The 16,568-nt window shown below is 37.7% G+C and overlaps 1 long non-coding RNA gene across 1 annotated transcript in view; it reads right to left on the reverse strand.

The window, feature by feature from the left end:
- The window catches only part of LOC133268173 (uncharacterized), a 265,063-nt gene extending 249,205 nt beyond the window's left edge, over positions 1-15,858 (reverse strand). The window contains exon 1 of the long non-coding RNA XR_009742968.1: positions 15,732-15,858. This is a non-coding gene — a long non-coding RNA (uncharacterized LOC133268173). The remainder of the gene's footprint in view (positions 1-15,731) is intronic.
- Between the last annotated feature and the right edge of the window lie 710 nt (positions 15,859-16,568).

A 16,568-nucleotide genomic window follows, 5' to 3' on the forward strand; every position in this document is an offset into this window, starting at 1 on the left:
AAAAAAAGGTTGCCTAGGCAGAGGCTTGCAGAGGTGCAAATATATTACATACACAGATGGATTCTAATACTGGTTGTCTTGTTACCACATTGAGCCATCCTCTCTTCTTTCTTCCCACCTTTCCCCTCCAGTAAAAGCCCATGCTCACCCCTCTCCATATTACTGAGGCATTTCTAACAGCATCTTTGAATCTTTTCCCCCTTCCAAGTCCTCCTTCTACACTTCCTTCTGCTTTGATTCTCTTTTGCTTTCTTTTGTTTCATCTTATTTCTAGTCAGGCCTCCTATTATTTGTTTCATCTTTTGTTGCTTTTTTTCTTCTATACAGTCACCTTTTCTGTGTGCTGCTGACTTAACTGACTTTCTTTTACCACATCTTGAAACCATTCTCGGAAACTCCTTTTTCTATTTTTTTTTCCTTTATTTTTTTTTTCCTTTCTCTAAAATACAATAACAAGGAAATTACAGTATTTTTTAATTTAATCTAGCACCTCCTTATTGTTGTTTCTTCTTGACCATTCTGCTCTCCATTCTTACTTTTCTTCAAGCAAGGACAGATTTTTCTGGTAAAGGTCAGAGAGAGGAAAAGATCATGAGCATGCTCTCCTGAAGCTTTCATGATGCTCGCCAGAGGTTATTTGCTAATTTTTCTATTAGTTATTTGATTGTTGCTGCCACCAAAAGAGCCTTCTTTAAGCCTCCAAATGAGTCAGATTGCAGCCTTTCACTATACTCCATAATTTTATGGCTCTACAGTCTTTTTGTCGTTATAATCTGGAAATATATTCTGCACAATATTATTTGTAAGCTTCCCTCTCCCCATCCCTTTCAGGTTTTTAAGTGCCATTTACCTTAATAACTGTCAAAGCTTGGGACACTGTATATGAAAAATACTACTCCACATCTCTACACTGGAAGGCCCGGGAGAGAAAAGGAAGTACAGACTCTTCTGAGAGTGTTTCTGTTCCCTGACAAGCAGCATGTAGAATGTCTCAGAGTCGTTTGGTTTCTTCAGCCATTGCGATATGGGTGAAGTTGGCCAGTACATAAGAACTGCTTGGAAATAGCCATCATACGTGCGGTCAGAGAGGGAATGGGCTCTATTCTGTACAGTAAGGTCTGTTCCCATGTAACCTCTGATTCACACCTGCCAGAATCAATGAGCTGTGACAGGTTGTTTCTTTGCAGCTGAGATTGTACATGTGGGGAGTAGTGCATGAAGAAAGATTGGTAGAGTCCTGAGGTTATTATACAGATCAGCCATAAGCAACTGGAAAAAGGAATGAAATGCAAACTGCCATGACAAAAGGAAAATAATATAAAACATAAAATAAGAACAACATGCAGAGTACCAGGCCAGGCAATCGCAATGGATAGAGAGAAAAAGAGGAGAGGGTGGGAGGTAAGACATTTTAACTCCCATCCATAAGTAAATCTCCTCAGATTACTCATAATATGTGAAATTATACATAATTCCCCTCAAAATTGTTGCCAGTAAAGCTACTTCTACCTCAGTGATGTGATTTGCTCTTTACAGATATCAGCATGAAGCGATAGTTTTTGTCTGTGATTCATTAAAGCATAGTGTAATGTATATATGTATACAGCAGCCTCACCCCCCAAAAGATAAGCACTTCCTAAGAACAAACACTCAAATCCCTAGTTACAGGCAATACATTTGTTTTTCTCTCTAATTACACATATGGATGCTTTCAACTGAAAGTGTGAAGTCTTTGACAAAGCAGCGCAGAAAATGAAAAGCAAAGCAAGGAACAGAGGTGTGTCCTGCTTTCAAAGCCTCTCTCTGAGCACCACTCACCCTTTTTCAAAATTGGGTATTTTGAAGAAAAGACAAGTTATAGCAGACGCTAACAGAACTGGACATGTATCCATCAGGGAGGTCCTGAAATGCAACTGCAATGGGAGACAAGGCAAAGAAATAGTTTGTTGATATTTACTTGATAAATATTGGATGTAATTTTTTTCTCAGTACTAAAGGTACAGGCAAGTTGAATCTCGATTATGGGGCTCTCTGCCTGAGAAAGTTAAGTTTCCCAAACAGACAAGCCCTAACTGACAAGTGATCTCAGCCTGCTGAGATACCAGAAGAGCAGCCACACAACAAACACTACATAGACTCATGTGAAGAATACCAGGAAGTTGCTTCACTTAACATCCAACAACCCCTTTTGCTCACTAGAGTGTGTGTATCAGTGTTTGAGCAATCTGATTTGGAGACTTGAGCTGCAGGCTGATTAGATTCACTTTCTACATCCATAAACAACCCAACAAGTTGAGTAGAGTGCTCTGCATTGCAGCAAAGACAAGATTCCTGCCTTGAGCAGATTAAACTTTAGATAACCCTAAATGATTATCAGTAAGAACAATCTTTAAATAAATTAGTAAAGGAACTTTATGGGTTATGCTGTCATTGCTCTCTTTTCTAAGGAGAAAAAGTTTTTTATTTTATTTTTTAAATGATCAATTAAGGGAAAGTTGTCTGGTGACAAGAATTCTTCTAATTACTAAGTTTTCACAGTATTTAATACTTTAAGTTAAATCAACCAGCATTTAGCAAACTGCTGCTCCCCCTTCTTCCCCCTTCCACATACACACTTTTTTTCCTTCTAAAAGCCCTCTACTGAATTAGCTGTTAGGTGCTAATTGCAAATGATTAAGCACTCACCAGTCTTACACTTCTTGCTTTAATATTAATGAGATGTATTAGCATGGAACATGGCTTGTATTAATATTATAAATAGAAGCCTGCATGGATCACTGCCTACTGTTTTGCATTACAAGGAGCATGCAGCTAAAGAAAAAAAGTCCAATTTAGACCAGAAAAAGCCTAGTATACCATGTATTCCTGTTGGCAACAAAGAAGTAAAAGGACTGAAGAAAAAGTTAAATACTGTCTATTTATATAAACAGCACATAATTTTTTCCATAACCAACAGCATCAAACATATAAAAAGATAAATTTCTCTCATCTGCTTCTGAAATAACTGAAATATATGAAGCTGAAGTTAAATTTAAATTACTCTGTTAGGCAGAGCCATACCACAGACAAATACCTTTTCTGCCTTGCTCTAAAGAGGTAGCTTGAAGCTCTTTTTTCCTGTGTATCAGGTTCAACGATTGTACTCCATTCAGACATCTTACTTCTGCTTTCCTAGTCATACAATGACAAAGTGCATGTAGTGGGCTTTTAAAGTATGCATATCTGTAATTATTTATCCTTCCTCCAAGGTATCTTTCCCTTTCTTCAGCCACCACGGACATGTAAAACATAGGTCTGCTAGCATGTGCAACTTAAATATAGCTTGCCTTGTATTTGTTATACAAAGCAAGTTGTGTGCTAAAATTGAATCAAATCTGTTAGAAATTAGAAGCATTTTCATTCTTCTTTGCTTTGTGCAACTATAAATGGACAACATATGTTTAGATGATAGGCAAACAACAGCTCTCTGCACACACTGTGTCAGTTCTAAAGACAAACACCTTCTACAAAGTTTATGTATTTTCTGGGGAGCCTAAAGGGTCTCTCCTCCAAGATGAAATTTTTAATGCTAGTTATTGCAGAAGTGTGGAAAGTATGATGTGAACACTTCAAAATAAGTGACAGGTTTCCCTCATCTGGGAAATACAATGCTTCCTTTTTAGCTTTTCTCTTGAAGTTGATAATGAAGAAAAGCTTGTGGAAGGGAAATTATTTATACAGTATTCTTATAAGTAAGTTGGAAAGTCACAAATGTGACTTTAGAAAGAGGAAGTATAAGAACAGAAATATGAAACCAGCAGCAGAATCCCGGGACAGTTCTGCTATTGCAGTAGCAGCAGGAGTGCATAGCAACAACTGAGAAAGCACTGATATCAAAGCTCCAGGTTACAGTGTCCCATATGCATATGTTACTTCTGTTGACATCAGTGAAACGCATCCAGAAACAGCAACGGGTTACTCTAGTGCAGGGGATGCTCTCGAAGAGAACAGCAGCTCAGACACATCACACCATGTAACACTGGACGGTATCACTCATCAACCAACTCCCATGGGTGACTGGTGCTGCAGTAGCCCCTACTGATTTAAAAACTATGCCTGAAACACTAACAGAGAAGCACAGTGGAAGCAAAACAGGCATGTGCAAAAGCAACAAACAAACTGAGCCTAGAGGAGCAATGCAAGGACAGGACCCTCCCTGGCAAAGCACTATCCCTTTGCTACCTCCTCTACACTGCCTTTAATTGTTGCTCTCAAGGCACCTCAAATTGAGCACAGATCCCACAGCAGAGCCCTTTCCTGTGTACTTCAGGCATGTAAGCTGAGCCCCATCAGCTTCAGCTGCTAGCACAGAACCTGGTGCGGGCCAGCAGTGAGAGCACTGGTTCAGTACAGACATGAGGGCTGATGGCAGCTGCACAGTATCGCAGTAGTGCCCCAGCTAACTGATGCATCACCAGTTTGTAGCTAGTACTTGTTTTGGCTGTTTTATTTATTTGAATCATTTGCACCTATTTCTGTTTCCTGTTACTTGTTTATTTTGACTTTAGAACATGGTACATGGGAATGAGTAGGTTGGGATCTCATAGCTGTTGATCTCAGCTAGAGGTTGGGTTAACTGGAATTTGATTTGCACAGATGTTACAGTAAAGGCATTTGTGAAACACTGTAATTAGAAAAATAATCCTTTTCCAACAATAAAAAAGTTTGACTTATTGTTTTAATCATTATTAGATTTCATAGAGGATTAGTCTAATGAATACCTAGTTTTTATTTTGTTTTATGCTGTATGTCAGTACAGAAAAGCAACAATATTGGCACAGTGTAACCTCACCATCTAATGATTTCTTCTGTCATCATCATGAAGCACCTCTTACACAAGGGAGACTACTTTCCCAATATTGCTTATTCCCTACTATCCACCTGACAGACAGGAGCTGACTGAATTACCCATTGTCACAGACCAATTCTGTGATAGATTCAAGTTGACCCAGTTCACTTGAACCCTACTGACTCACTCTTCTGTCACAGAAGTTGACATACACTTGTTCATGTAGGAGGGACAGAGACACACCTTACGTATGTATCATACAGATTTTTCCGAGATGAAGGTTGATGAAAATTATTCATCTCCCTGTGAAAAGAAGAATAAGGGGTTGTTTGACTTTAACTTCCTCTTTAGTCCAGGAGTGCAATATAAGCATGGCTTAATTTATGAATATATATCAAAAAGGCAGAACCTTTGTAAAAACAGTTATTAAAAAAATACCAGATTACACAGATTCTGATACAATACTAGTACTGAATTTAGGCTGTCCTCCAAACCTTGCATTCCAGCTTTTAAGTTATTGAATTTACAGCCTTAATAATGCCTGGAATTTTCGATGTATAGCTTTGTTTTGACTGCATATACATAGAACCGTCATAGAAATTCAGCGTTTGCCCATATTTATCACACACTGTCACAGAAGCTTCTCAGCCTTCTGTTCTTAGAATTGGAAATAAAACTATTGCTAGGAATATAATTTTCAATAGAAACTACTTCCTACAGGAATACCAAGACTGAGTATTCTTTGGAGTAAACACTGCCATTTCTGCCCTTGAATCAATGAAACAGCAGTCATTTCAAGTCAACTCTGTATCTGATTATTATACAACTTGGCTTTAGTTTCTCAGGCAGGACAGGAAAACACAACAGCAGGTTTCTATCTCCAGTGAGGGCTGTCCTCTGGGAATTACACACTTCTCACTACCAGTATCTAAATCTTCTTTGCAGCTGCAAGGCAACCATTTATTCCTCATTGTCTTACATAAAAAAAAAGGGATAAGCGTCACCCAGATGCTATCTTCCTGTGAGCCAGGGCTCACCCATCTAAGACTCTGCCACAGCTCCTTCATTTCATGTTCTCTGCTGCACTGAAGTGATTTGGGATAATTGATGGTTGAACTCTGCTAACACAAACTTTGGACTGAATTTTTTAGATTAGTGCATGTTCCTATTGCACATTGGTGACTGCCTGGGCAGGCATTTATTTTTCTGATATGCTACTGTGGCTTTTTCTCTTAAAAAGCATGTTTGGAAAGAAAACAAAACAAAGGAAAAAATAGGAATAAGCTGTAAACACAGGAATTCTTGTGGTAGTAAGAAAACTGGGGAAAGCAGTTGGTATTTGGCTACACGCACTACTGAGTTCAAGGATTGTGCTTAAATCTTTTAAATTTCAGTTTCTGCTGAACCTTCACAGGAGATTTCCACTGATTTTCCTTTTGGGGAATAAAAAAAAGGTTAAATTCACCAGTAGATGGTAGAGGACTTGGTATGGTGTATGGCTTTATCAAGTAGGATCACTACATCTACCTCTGTGAATAAGTTTCCATGCTGTAGAGAAGCTACATTGCCTGAACATACGCCACAGTATGGCAAAAAAAAAAAAAATAAATCCTGCTACCTGCTTTCTAACTCATGGGATGCCCATCTCAGCATATAATATTCTTACAGTATTCCTTACCTTATAGAGCAGTGACTTGATGAAGAATTAAGATATTGCTCTTGTTACAACAGTTCACTTCCAGCAGTTCAACAAAGTTTTATCATTTGCTTTGCAATTGTGTATTAGCACTGAAATGCATTTCCTCCTGCAGCATATTTTATTCCTTTTCCAGGGTAGGGAGCAATAGTGAAAGGCATAAAATCCTACTTTCACAGTACCAAGTGAGCAACGGTTGGATTTGTTAATGCATGTCATGGTAATCTCAGGAAATTTTCGTTCAGTATTGTAAACTGTACAGCTATACAGATTTCCCATATAGATCACACCACCTGTATAAAAACCGCATGTCCTATGCTACATGACCCTGGACAGCAGGACACTTGGAAAAGAGAGACATTTGTCTTCAGTACCAATTGCATTAAAGTGGAATCACTTATCTTCTATGCTGCCATAGCCCTACTGCCTTCTCCAAACACGTGGGGAAGTGGGAACAGAGCCTCCACAATGTTTGGTCTCTACAAATATATAGTGACTTGATCTTAGATCTGAACTGCCAAGCTCTAGCTCAGGGATACATTTCAACCCTTGTTTAGCTTTAATTCAGTGAATTACCTAACTGAAGTCCACTGAATTATTTTGGTGTTTAAAGTTAAGTGCAATAAAGCACTGAAGCAGGCACTTGGACAAAATGCTCTACACTTCAGAAACTTGTACTGCTAACTAAGTCTTACCTGAGTGCCATGCTTAGGAGCTGTGGAATGAAAGTATCACTTGCTTTATTTCCTTTTGTCTCAAGTCCTTAACAACAAGCACATTACCCAGGCACCTCTTATTGCACCATTTCAGGTCTGCAAGCACTACAGCTTCAAAGAGGCAAAGTGCTAAAAATGAGGCAGGCTGATCATATGACATCAAAAATATGTAAGAATTTGGGTAAGGAGGTAGAGGGGGTGGGGTGGGGAAGGAAAGGGGAATGAAAGCATGTGCTTACAATCCCTGGACAAGAACTACTCTCTTAAAGAAAATGTACTGTACATATGTTATTTATATGCCACCATTTTAATGGCTCTTCAATGAAAAACATCTTGTTACCATAGTAACTGCCACATTGCATGCTATCTCTGAGACTACTACATCATCATACTAGACACACACAGCGTTTCACACCGAAAAGTCATGGGCGTGTCTGGTAATTTCTGAAAGAATGGCATGCACATATTTTCTCTACTTTAACCCATTATTCTGCATACGCAACACTGATGCATATTTATCAATATGAAAAAGGAAAATTGTATTCTTATTATTTCTTATGATGTTTTGGCACATAGCAACATGTGCTCATAATGGCAACTCACAATAGCAGGAAAAATGTCATTTTCAATTATTATTTTACCTCTCCAAGCATCCACAACCTATTTACAAGTTGAAGAATTTATGGAATTGTTTCATCTTAATTAAAAAGTGCCTGCTTCATCCCTTTTGGCATTTTTGTAACACGGATTTTTCAGGATACTTTAGAGGGAGTTATGCTTGTTTGCAAAAGAAATTGCCTTCAACAACTCTCATTGTTAGGTGCAGGAAGATGTCTGTTTCCATCCTTCACTCCATCACTGATACATTGTAAGATACCACACATCTTACCTAAGCCATTGAACAAGTAATGTCTGTTGCCCCAGTTGCTTCCATATTTCTATCCAATGCTATATTCTTTGTCAGTCATAACTATCTTAAAGATTTACAAGTAGAAGAAAAGAGGACTGAATTTTCCCTTTGGGAATGCGCACAATAAAAATGCTTAGCCATGAACCTAAGGAAATGTTGGGTTCTGTACATAGTCTCCACAGGTAGAAATTCAGAATAAACTATGCAAGTGTGTCTGCATGCTGCATACAATAACAGCTCTGAAACCTGTGAACTAACATCCGTTCAGTGGTGTAGCTGAAGAAAACACAGGTAAACATGCTGCTGTTTCTAATTTGATCAGTATAACATCTTCAGACATTTTGTTCGCTTTAAATGGGCAAGCTTATTCATTTTGAATGCTTTATTACATAATAACTTTTTTTTTTTTTTTTTAATCAAAGGAGAATTAACCCTGCAGCCTACCTGTGGCAAATAAAATATCTATGTTGTTGGCTACATTTATGATACAATTAGCAAAAACACCAAGCTGTTAAACTTCTATCATTACAATGTTGTTAAACAAAATAGCATATAACACAGCAGGACATTGCTTAAAGATTTCTTGAGACAGGGAGGAAGTGTAGGAACCATCATTGCCAGACTTCAGGCTCCTGCTCTGCTGTGCAGCATATGGGTGATAGAAAGAAATGGCTGGTTTTTGCTGCAAAAAGCCTTCCTCGCAAGACAACAAGGATGCCAAAATTCAAGCCAGTTTCTTGCCATGCCTCAATGTTAAAAGCCAAAAAAAACTCCTAATTTGAGGTTAGATGAAAGTCAAGCAAGCTTATTATGTAGTCTGGGAAACAAGCTAGAGGACAATTATACAGACGACTGAAGCTCCATCATTGGAGGACCGCTGCTAGGTCAGCATCACATCCTTCCTAGGACTCTGCCTCATAATGGAGGCTCACCAAGAAAAATACATTTTTTTTGATCATGTGACTTACAATCACACCAGTAACTACTGTTTTTCCCCAAGTTACAGAAAACACATGTAACTAATATATTAAAAACGTGACCCATCTGGAGAGATTTTTTTCTGTGACTATTCAGGGATATCCTCCATTGTCACTAAAAGGGATAAAACTTGCTCAACTTAAAACTTTTTAATTGACTAGAAGTCTGGAAGCCCTGAGGCCACATATGCACACTGCAAAACAGACTGTTTCAGCTTTCCCACTAAGAATCAGGACCAGCCTTGCAGTATTTTCCTCTTACTCATGAAACTGGAACTGAAAAAACAATGAATTTCTCACACTGCACGGAAATGAGCTCAGCCCCAAGACAGATACTGGGAGCTTTAAATCCTTACACCAGAAGTTATTTCAGACCTGACAAAACATACATGTTTAGAATACTAAGCATAGGCTCTAATGGCAGGAGTCAGCATATCTGCACATTCTAGGCCACCCCGCTGCAAAAATGTTGAGGTGAGTTTTTTTGGTTGTTGTTGGTGATTTTTCTGTCCAAAAAGTCGGAAGAATGGTTTCAAACAGAAGTTGCCAGGCAACTCTTGTTAATTGTATCAGAAAGTCACTTGATGGTCTGTTATTCAACCACATGATAGATGCCATGAAAGAAGAGCTTAATATAACAGAGTTAAGGTGCCCATATAGCCTGTTTCTATTACGAAGTTTCAGACAAAAGTTTTTTTTTACATAGAAAGTCACATAAAAGCTACATATAATTGCAAATACTGCCTGTTCTGAAAAAGGCTAGGATGAAATAGCATTAAGGGTTATAAAGGGGTTCAAATCTTCCTGATTTGAGCACAGAAGTCAAGAAGAATAAAAACAAATTCTTTAACATTCAAAAAGATGTAGGTACTATATTAGTAGAATTCTAAGTTTTACTGTCCTCTCATCTCCCCAGGTTTGGCTATTTCAAGCTTTTTTAATGTCATTATTTCTCATTTGGCTCTGTGGTCCTCAAATTCTTACATACCCTTACACTTTGATCCCCCTTGTAGCTTTCTTCACTAACCTCCTACTTCCTATTCTACTGAAGTACTGAGACAACTTTAAAAAGGTTATTGTACATCTAATTGCACAGGCACCAATGATGCATTTCTTTGCTGTTTAATGTCTTTAAATTCTATGCTTTAGACCACAAAAACCAACCCAGTTCTGGTTGCTCAGAAATCATTATCTGCACTGTTATTGATACTAGCAACAAGGGACCAGACTTTGCAACAGCAGAGCACTGAATTTGTGGCAGAGATGGAAAAAAGTGAAAGAACTCAACGTCACTTTGGATTTAGTTCCTTTACGGTTTCAAATTGTTTTATGTTGCGCAGGAAAAATATGGTTTAAAAATTAATAAGAAAAGACAAGTAAGAGACCACTATTTCCTGTAGTTTGGTCAGTTCAGTGCATAGAGTTCTTTCTACCTACAACCCACCAGTGGTGTACAGGAGAAATAAAGTGAGTGTGGGAAAGAGATGGGAAAGGGAAATGTACATTGGTTATTTTAGAAGGATCTTACTAGCTGCTAGCAAACTATCTGGAAAAAGAGTGAACCAGTTCCAAACCTTCATATGTTCTAAAGCCAACTTGTAATAGAGGTTTTCAGCACTGGAGAGAACTAGTCACTTATTTATGCATCCAAGATTCATGACCACAATTTAAGTATGCATCTTGTTACTTTTCCTCAGCTACCCTTGTTTCTGTTTTCCATATCTCATTGAAAAGAAAGAAAACTGTAGATATGACTTCGAAAATTGCTGAAGCAGCATATATTAAATCACGCACTTGGGACTTATTTCTGTTTTAAATCTGTCATTCTCTAAATTTTAATCCTACCTTTACAGGCATCACTCATTATCACCTGAAATTCAGGACCACAAGCAAGGAAGACTGTCTGAACACATGGTTACAAGAGAATGATTTTCCTAGCAAAGACAGACATGTGAAAGCTTTCAGAACCTCTTTTCCAACTCTTGTGAGTTTTTAATGATTTGGATAGCGTGGGTAGTGGAAACAGATGCTATCGTCTCTACATTTTTGGCAGAGGATAAAGCAGCAAAGGCTAACATATTCATGCTGTTTGCAAACTGATGTATACCACAGATCATCTTTCCAAAATACATTTGGGTAGGACAGAAAATATTCAGTTCCTGACTATATAAAATTATACCATTAATGTCCAAATATATCATTACTTTTTTTAAAAGAAAATACCACCCCCACATCCTCAATGCATAATCTTTCCTGTTCTCAAATGGGTAAAGGACACATATCTGGGCAGTCATTTCGATTCCTTCCCCTCCCTTGAAAGAAAAATCAGGCTTCCCAAGTGCTTTAGGATCTTCAGATGGAAGACAATTTGTATGAGTGAATTCCATTATTTACTGCTACCACACAGCATTCAGTACATCCATAAATAAGGCTTCCTGCAGTCTGAAGACTATATTAAGAGCCAGTGCAAGCAGATGTAACTTCACTGACATCAGCAGAGCTGCACTTACTTACATCAGGCCTCAACATGATCTAAGCACAGCTGCCTACAGTTTATACATTGTCTATTCTTACCAGAGAAACTTTTGTAACTTAGTAATTATTGTCTAGATCTGATCTGGAACTCAAGGCACACAAGCTACTCAAAGATCATAGACTCATAGAATAGAATCATAGAATGGTTAGGGTTGGAAAGGACCTTAAGATCATCTAGTTCCAACCCCTGCCATGGGCAGGGACACTCACCCAATTCCATGTCAGCTTTCCACTATCCAGGCCCTAAGGAAGGCAAAGTCTATCCCTTCCCCATGGATGAGTAATACAAAGCAATCACCCATCTTAGTTTCACCTTAAGCTTCACCTCTCCTAAAGCAGCTTGGTTTGAAGCCTTAAAAATTTAACCTTTAAAGATCACAAAGCAATAAAGCAGTTAAGTGTTAAGGAGAGCTGAAAGGGTTTGAAGCATTCTATCTTCCCATATAACACAACAACACTACACCACAGCCTCTGCCACACATATGTATCCCTGTCCTTTGTGTTATCCCCTTTTAGCTAGTTGTAGGCTATAAGACTGAGATGCATCATGGAGCATATTTAATACATAGCATTTGTCATCCAATGACCTCAAAAATACTTTAGTTTCATTCCTGCAAGAGATTAAATTGCATTTTAAGTGGTGAAAGAAGACGAAGGCAATTCCAGAATACATGCCTCATGCTATCATCTGAGAACTTAATTCTGTAATTCATTTTGCACTGGCAGATTACTCTCTGTGTGTCAGCATTAGGGTCAGTAGGACTGTATGGGTAAGTATGACCCAAAAAGGGAATTGGTTTCAGGATGAGATTTTCTACGCATTCCTATAGCACTGAGGCTCAAAAGAGGCACCAACTCCTATCAAGTAAAAGGCCACTCAGTTTGGACTGATGATTACTTAAAGCTGACAATAAAATGCAGGATATTTGGGGTGAGAGTGGTTCACAGATAGAAAAGAAATTCTAACTCAAGATTCATTACCTCACCTTTCATCTGACCTTGATCTCCTACTGAAGAGTACTCTGGAAAGCACAGGTCCTATTGCTAGAATCAAGCTGATGTCACTGAGAACATCATCAGGGATACTGATGAGTAAATCATACTAGGGTATGTACTATGTTCAAGGCTGCATTGAACTGTACAAGAAACATGGGGGAGGAAATATTTTTCACACTGTAGGAAACAGACACTAAAAGGGAACGTTGTTATTTTCTTGTTTCTATTAGCCATGTCCAGTAATAATTAAAAACAAGATACTTATTATCATCTCTTTTACAGTGTGGTGAAAATATTGCACTTTGTTTTGTATTTTGGCTTTTAAAAGTGACAATTTGATTTTTCTGATTTTTGTATTTTTAACAAAGTAATTACGTGAGCTTTTTTATAGCATCTTTGAGAACAGTATGTTATGGGGTTTTGAAAAAAAAATTCAGGCAGTTTAAAACCAGACTTGCTTCACACCAGACTAATATGTAAAACAGGTGGTGGTAGAAAAAAAAAAAAAAATCAAGTAGGCAAAACCCAAGTCTCAGTTGTATAATTTTTTTAGGTTCAAAACCACCAGAAATCTCCCCTCTTTTAAACTCTAAGGCTATTTCATATACACTATAGTGTAAGAATTATTAGGCTAATCTATCATGGATCTAGGATTCTAGTCAGTTACAGTAAGAATCCTAAAATTCAGTTCAATGAATCTTACTAATAATTAAAGAAGCTACTAAAGAAGTTAAGTACACTTAAAAACATGAACATGTCATTGTTAAAAAAATGCTTGCAGAGAATTGCCAGAAAAAGACAATTATGTATTACAGTGAGGTGTTCAACTAAAATGGCTCAGCTTTTGGAATAAGCATTAAAGCAATATACAATATTTCCTTGTTTTCTCTCTAATAAGTAACAGTAGTTGAATAGGCTAGAATGGTGGTAGAGTCTTCAAGCCCTCAGCTAGACCCAGTTACAGCAGTTGCTCTGACAAACAGTGACTATGACCTGATGTGTTGTGGTCTTTAGAGAAAGCTGTTTTGGTAAGAGAACTGCCTAGAGAAGGTACGACTGCAACAGAGAAGATGGGGAAAATAAGATGAACTTTTTTTATTACTGTGTACCATATCTAATACTTCTTATTCCACCTGTACGCTGGAGGCAATAAGCCCTCCCAGTAAACCTTTCACCTTTCACATTTTTTATTCAAAGACTGTCAAGACAGATGGCAGTAAATGCCATCTTTATTGAATTATGATCTATAGTACTTTACCAGAAATAAGCAAGTATTAATCAAAGTACAAAGGTTTGAAAAAGGTAGAGCTGTAAGATCTCTGAGAAGAGAACAGCTTGGCAGGCACACTCTCATTTTTGACAAAAATTAAAATAAAGAAACATTACAGGAGTTAGAAAACTTGCCAGATATTAAGTAGGTTTGGATGAGGCATCTTTCAGACTCCCTATAGATCTTCAGAGCATTCCACCTTTTGTTCTGTGCCATGCCTATGTGCTTCACATGACTGCTTTCCTTGGTGAAAACATTTTTATTTTTTTTTTTTACATTTTAATTTCTTTTGTTTTCATTTTACTTAGTCACCAAACCTTTTCAATTACATATGGTTCTCCTTGGGTCCCTTAGTGGTGTCAGATTTCATTTTTTGTGTGTGTCTTGGTTTGTTGTTTTTTTTTTTTTTTTAGGGGCTTGGGTTGTTTTGCTTTGGGTTTTGGTTCGGGTTTTGGTTGGCTTTTTTTTTAATCTTTTTGCCTCTTCTTGTGGTCTTGCTGGCTTTTTGTCATCATAAGTTCATGCTTCTGCAATTTGTTTTGGCCAAAGGACAAAATCAACTCTAGCCTCTCAGAGCTGCTTTCTTTGCACTGCAGGTTGGAGATGGGACACTGCAGCAAACCTGCACTCATGGGCTCAGAGTAGATCCAGAAACAGTCTGCAATTTGTCCCCTGCCTAGAAGGAGTTGTGAGCTAGTAAATAATTTGGTAAACCAAAAGTATATATTAGAGTTTGAATCCCTTAGTACACTGCAGCTCTGGAAAGCTGAAGCTATTACTTCTAACAATCATTACTATTTTTCTAATTGCCAAAGGCTATTTTCTGTAATATAATAGAAATGCTGAGACAAACAGATATGGGATGGAATACACTCACATACAACCTAGTCTAGCCACGATGACCAGAAACATGCTAATGGGGCACTGCAGCCCTTTTAGCCCCTTCACCACTCCCCATAAAACCAAACATGGCAAAGAGTCCCAGTTACCCCACAGCACATCTACTGTTAGTGCCACAGAAGCAAAAAGACTGACCTGGCTATAGATACATGGGAGGACATGAGCACACATTAGAAGAAATACCTGTGAATGACCTTTTCTTATATTAACTTTCTTTTATGAGCATGGTTTAAACACTAACCAGCAGGTAATTTGTTCATGCACTTGCATGCTGAATAGTCTGAATCAAAGACATCAGTTTAGACATACCAGACTTTGAGGAGGAAACTTGGACTTAAAAATTGTCTGGTTCAAATTGAAGCTAAAAAATCTGTCCACATCTACCCTAGGTAAAAGCCTTTAGTGAAAGCCCACTAGGAATTATTCCAATAGCAATGCTCATTTAACAGTACACTCTGCCATGCAGGTGGGACCTGTTAGGAGCAACAGCACACTGGAACATAAGCCTTGCATAATCAATATTTATTGCTTACAAATATTAATTTTACTTATGTCTTTGTAGCCAGCCCCATGCTCTACAAACCAGCATGGCAGGAAAGTAGTAAAAGTATTCACTGGCTATATTCTTCTTCCATTGCATAAAAACATCTCCAAACACCTAAATACATGCATTTATGATGATTTTTAAAATTAAATAGAACAAAATACCAACCAATTTATCACTTGACATAAAAGAAAACAAAACAGTGAGTGACTCCAGATGATGGATACACAAAAATGTCAACATGAGGCAAATTACAGTCTGAATGAGCAGCTCACAGAGTTGATTTGCCCAACGTACATGGTATTACTCTGTAGTAAACTTGATGTGAGCTTGCTTACCAACTAATAAAAGTGACTTACCCTGCAAATACAGGTGGGCAAAATCAAGTGCAGTTTATGCAGAGGTCAGAGAGGCTGGGAGCTGCTAACTACTCACAAAGTTACCCTGCAGTAACTCAGCAATGTGCTTGCATTCTGGACTCCGAAGCATAAGCAGCTCGAGGCACCAAAAAGCCTCTCCACTTATTAACAACAGGCAGTGTCTTGTAACACTGGGTGGTTATTTACAATTGAGGCTAGTTTTTTTTTTAAGGGAGCTAGTACAAGACCTGAGGAAAACTTAATTTTATAGGACTCAGATTTTTGTATATACCTAATTTGACACCTAAATAGCATCTTAAATGTCTCTGTATCCTTTCTTACTAATGTACTACACTAATTATTATTCTCATCTTTTCCCATGCAATATTCCATGCTATTTTTCATAAAGAAGAATATTGATTTACCTACTGTTCATTGTTTGTTGTTACTGGTAGCTTCCTTCCCCTAAGAGCACTTTTTGTGACATTTGTCTGGCATGTTGGCATTTAAAGAAACTGTGGTTCTACTCTGCAAAGCACTTAACTACTTAAATTTGGTTCTGCTGCAATCAGTGAAGTAAAGTACTTGTGTAAATGCTTTCCTGAACTAAGGCATAACTAAATATCATGAATTCTAAAAACCTAAATTTCCATTTTGTCTCTGAAAGCACAGTAGTTCTCTGAAAGGCCAAAATAAATCTTCTGTACATCCTACTACAGTGCATGATAAATATTTTTTACTTTTCTTCATATATATGTAAATGAAGGAATATAAATATATATATACATACCAAAAGATACAGATATTTAAGAATTAACACTGGCATGAAACAAAATA

Source organism: Pezoporus flaviventris, unplaced genomic scaffold, assembly GCF_033815535.1.
Source record: "Pezoporus flaviventris isolate CSIRO_AGI_PZ_B2104156 unplaced genomic scaffold, CSIRO_AGI_Pfla_v1 ptg000013l, whole genome shotgun sequence".
NCBI lineage: Eukaryota > Metazoa > Chordata > Aves > Psittaciformes > Psittacidae > Pezoporus > Pezoporus flaviventris.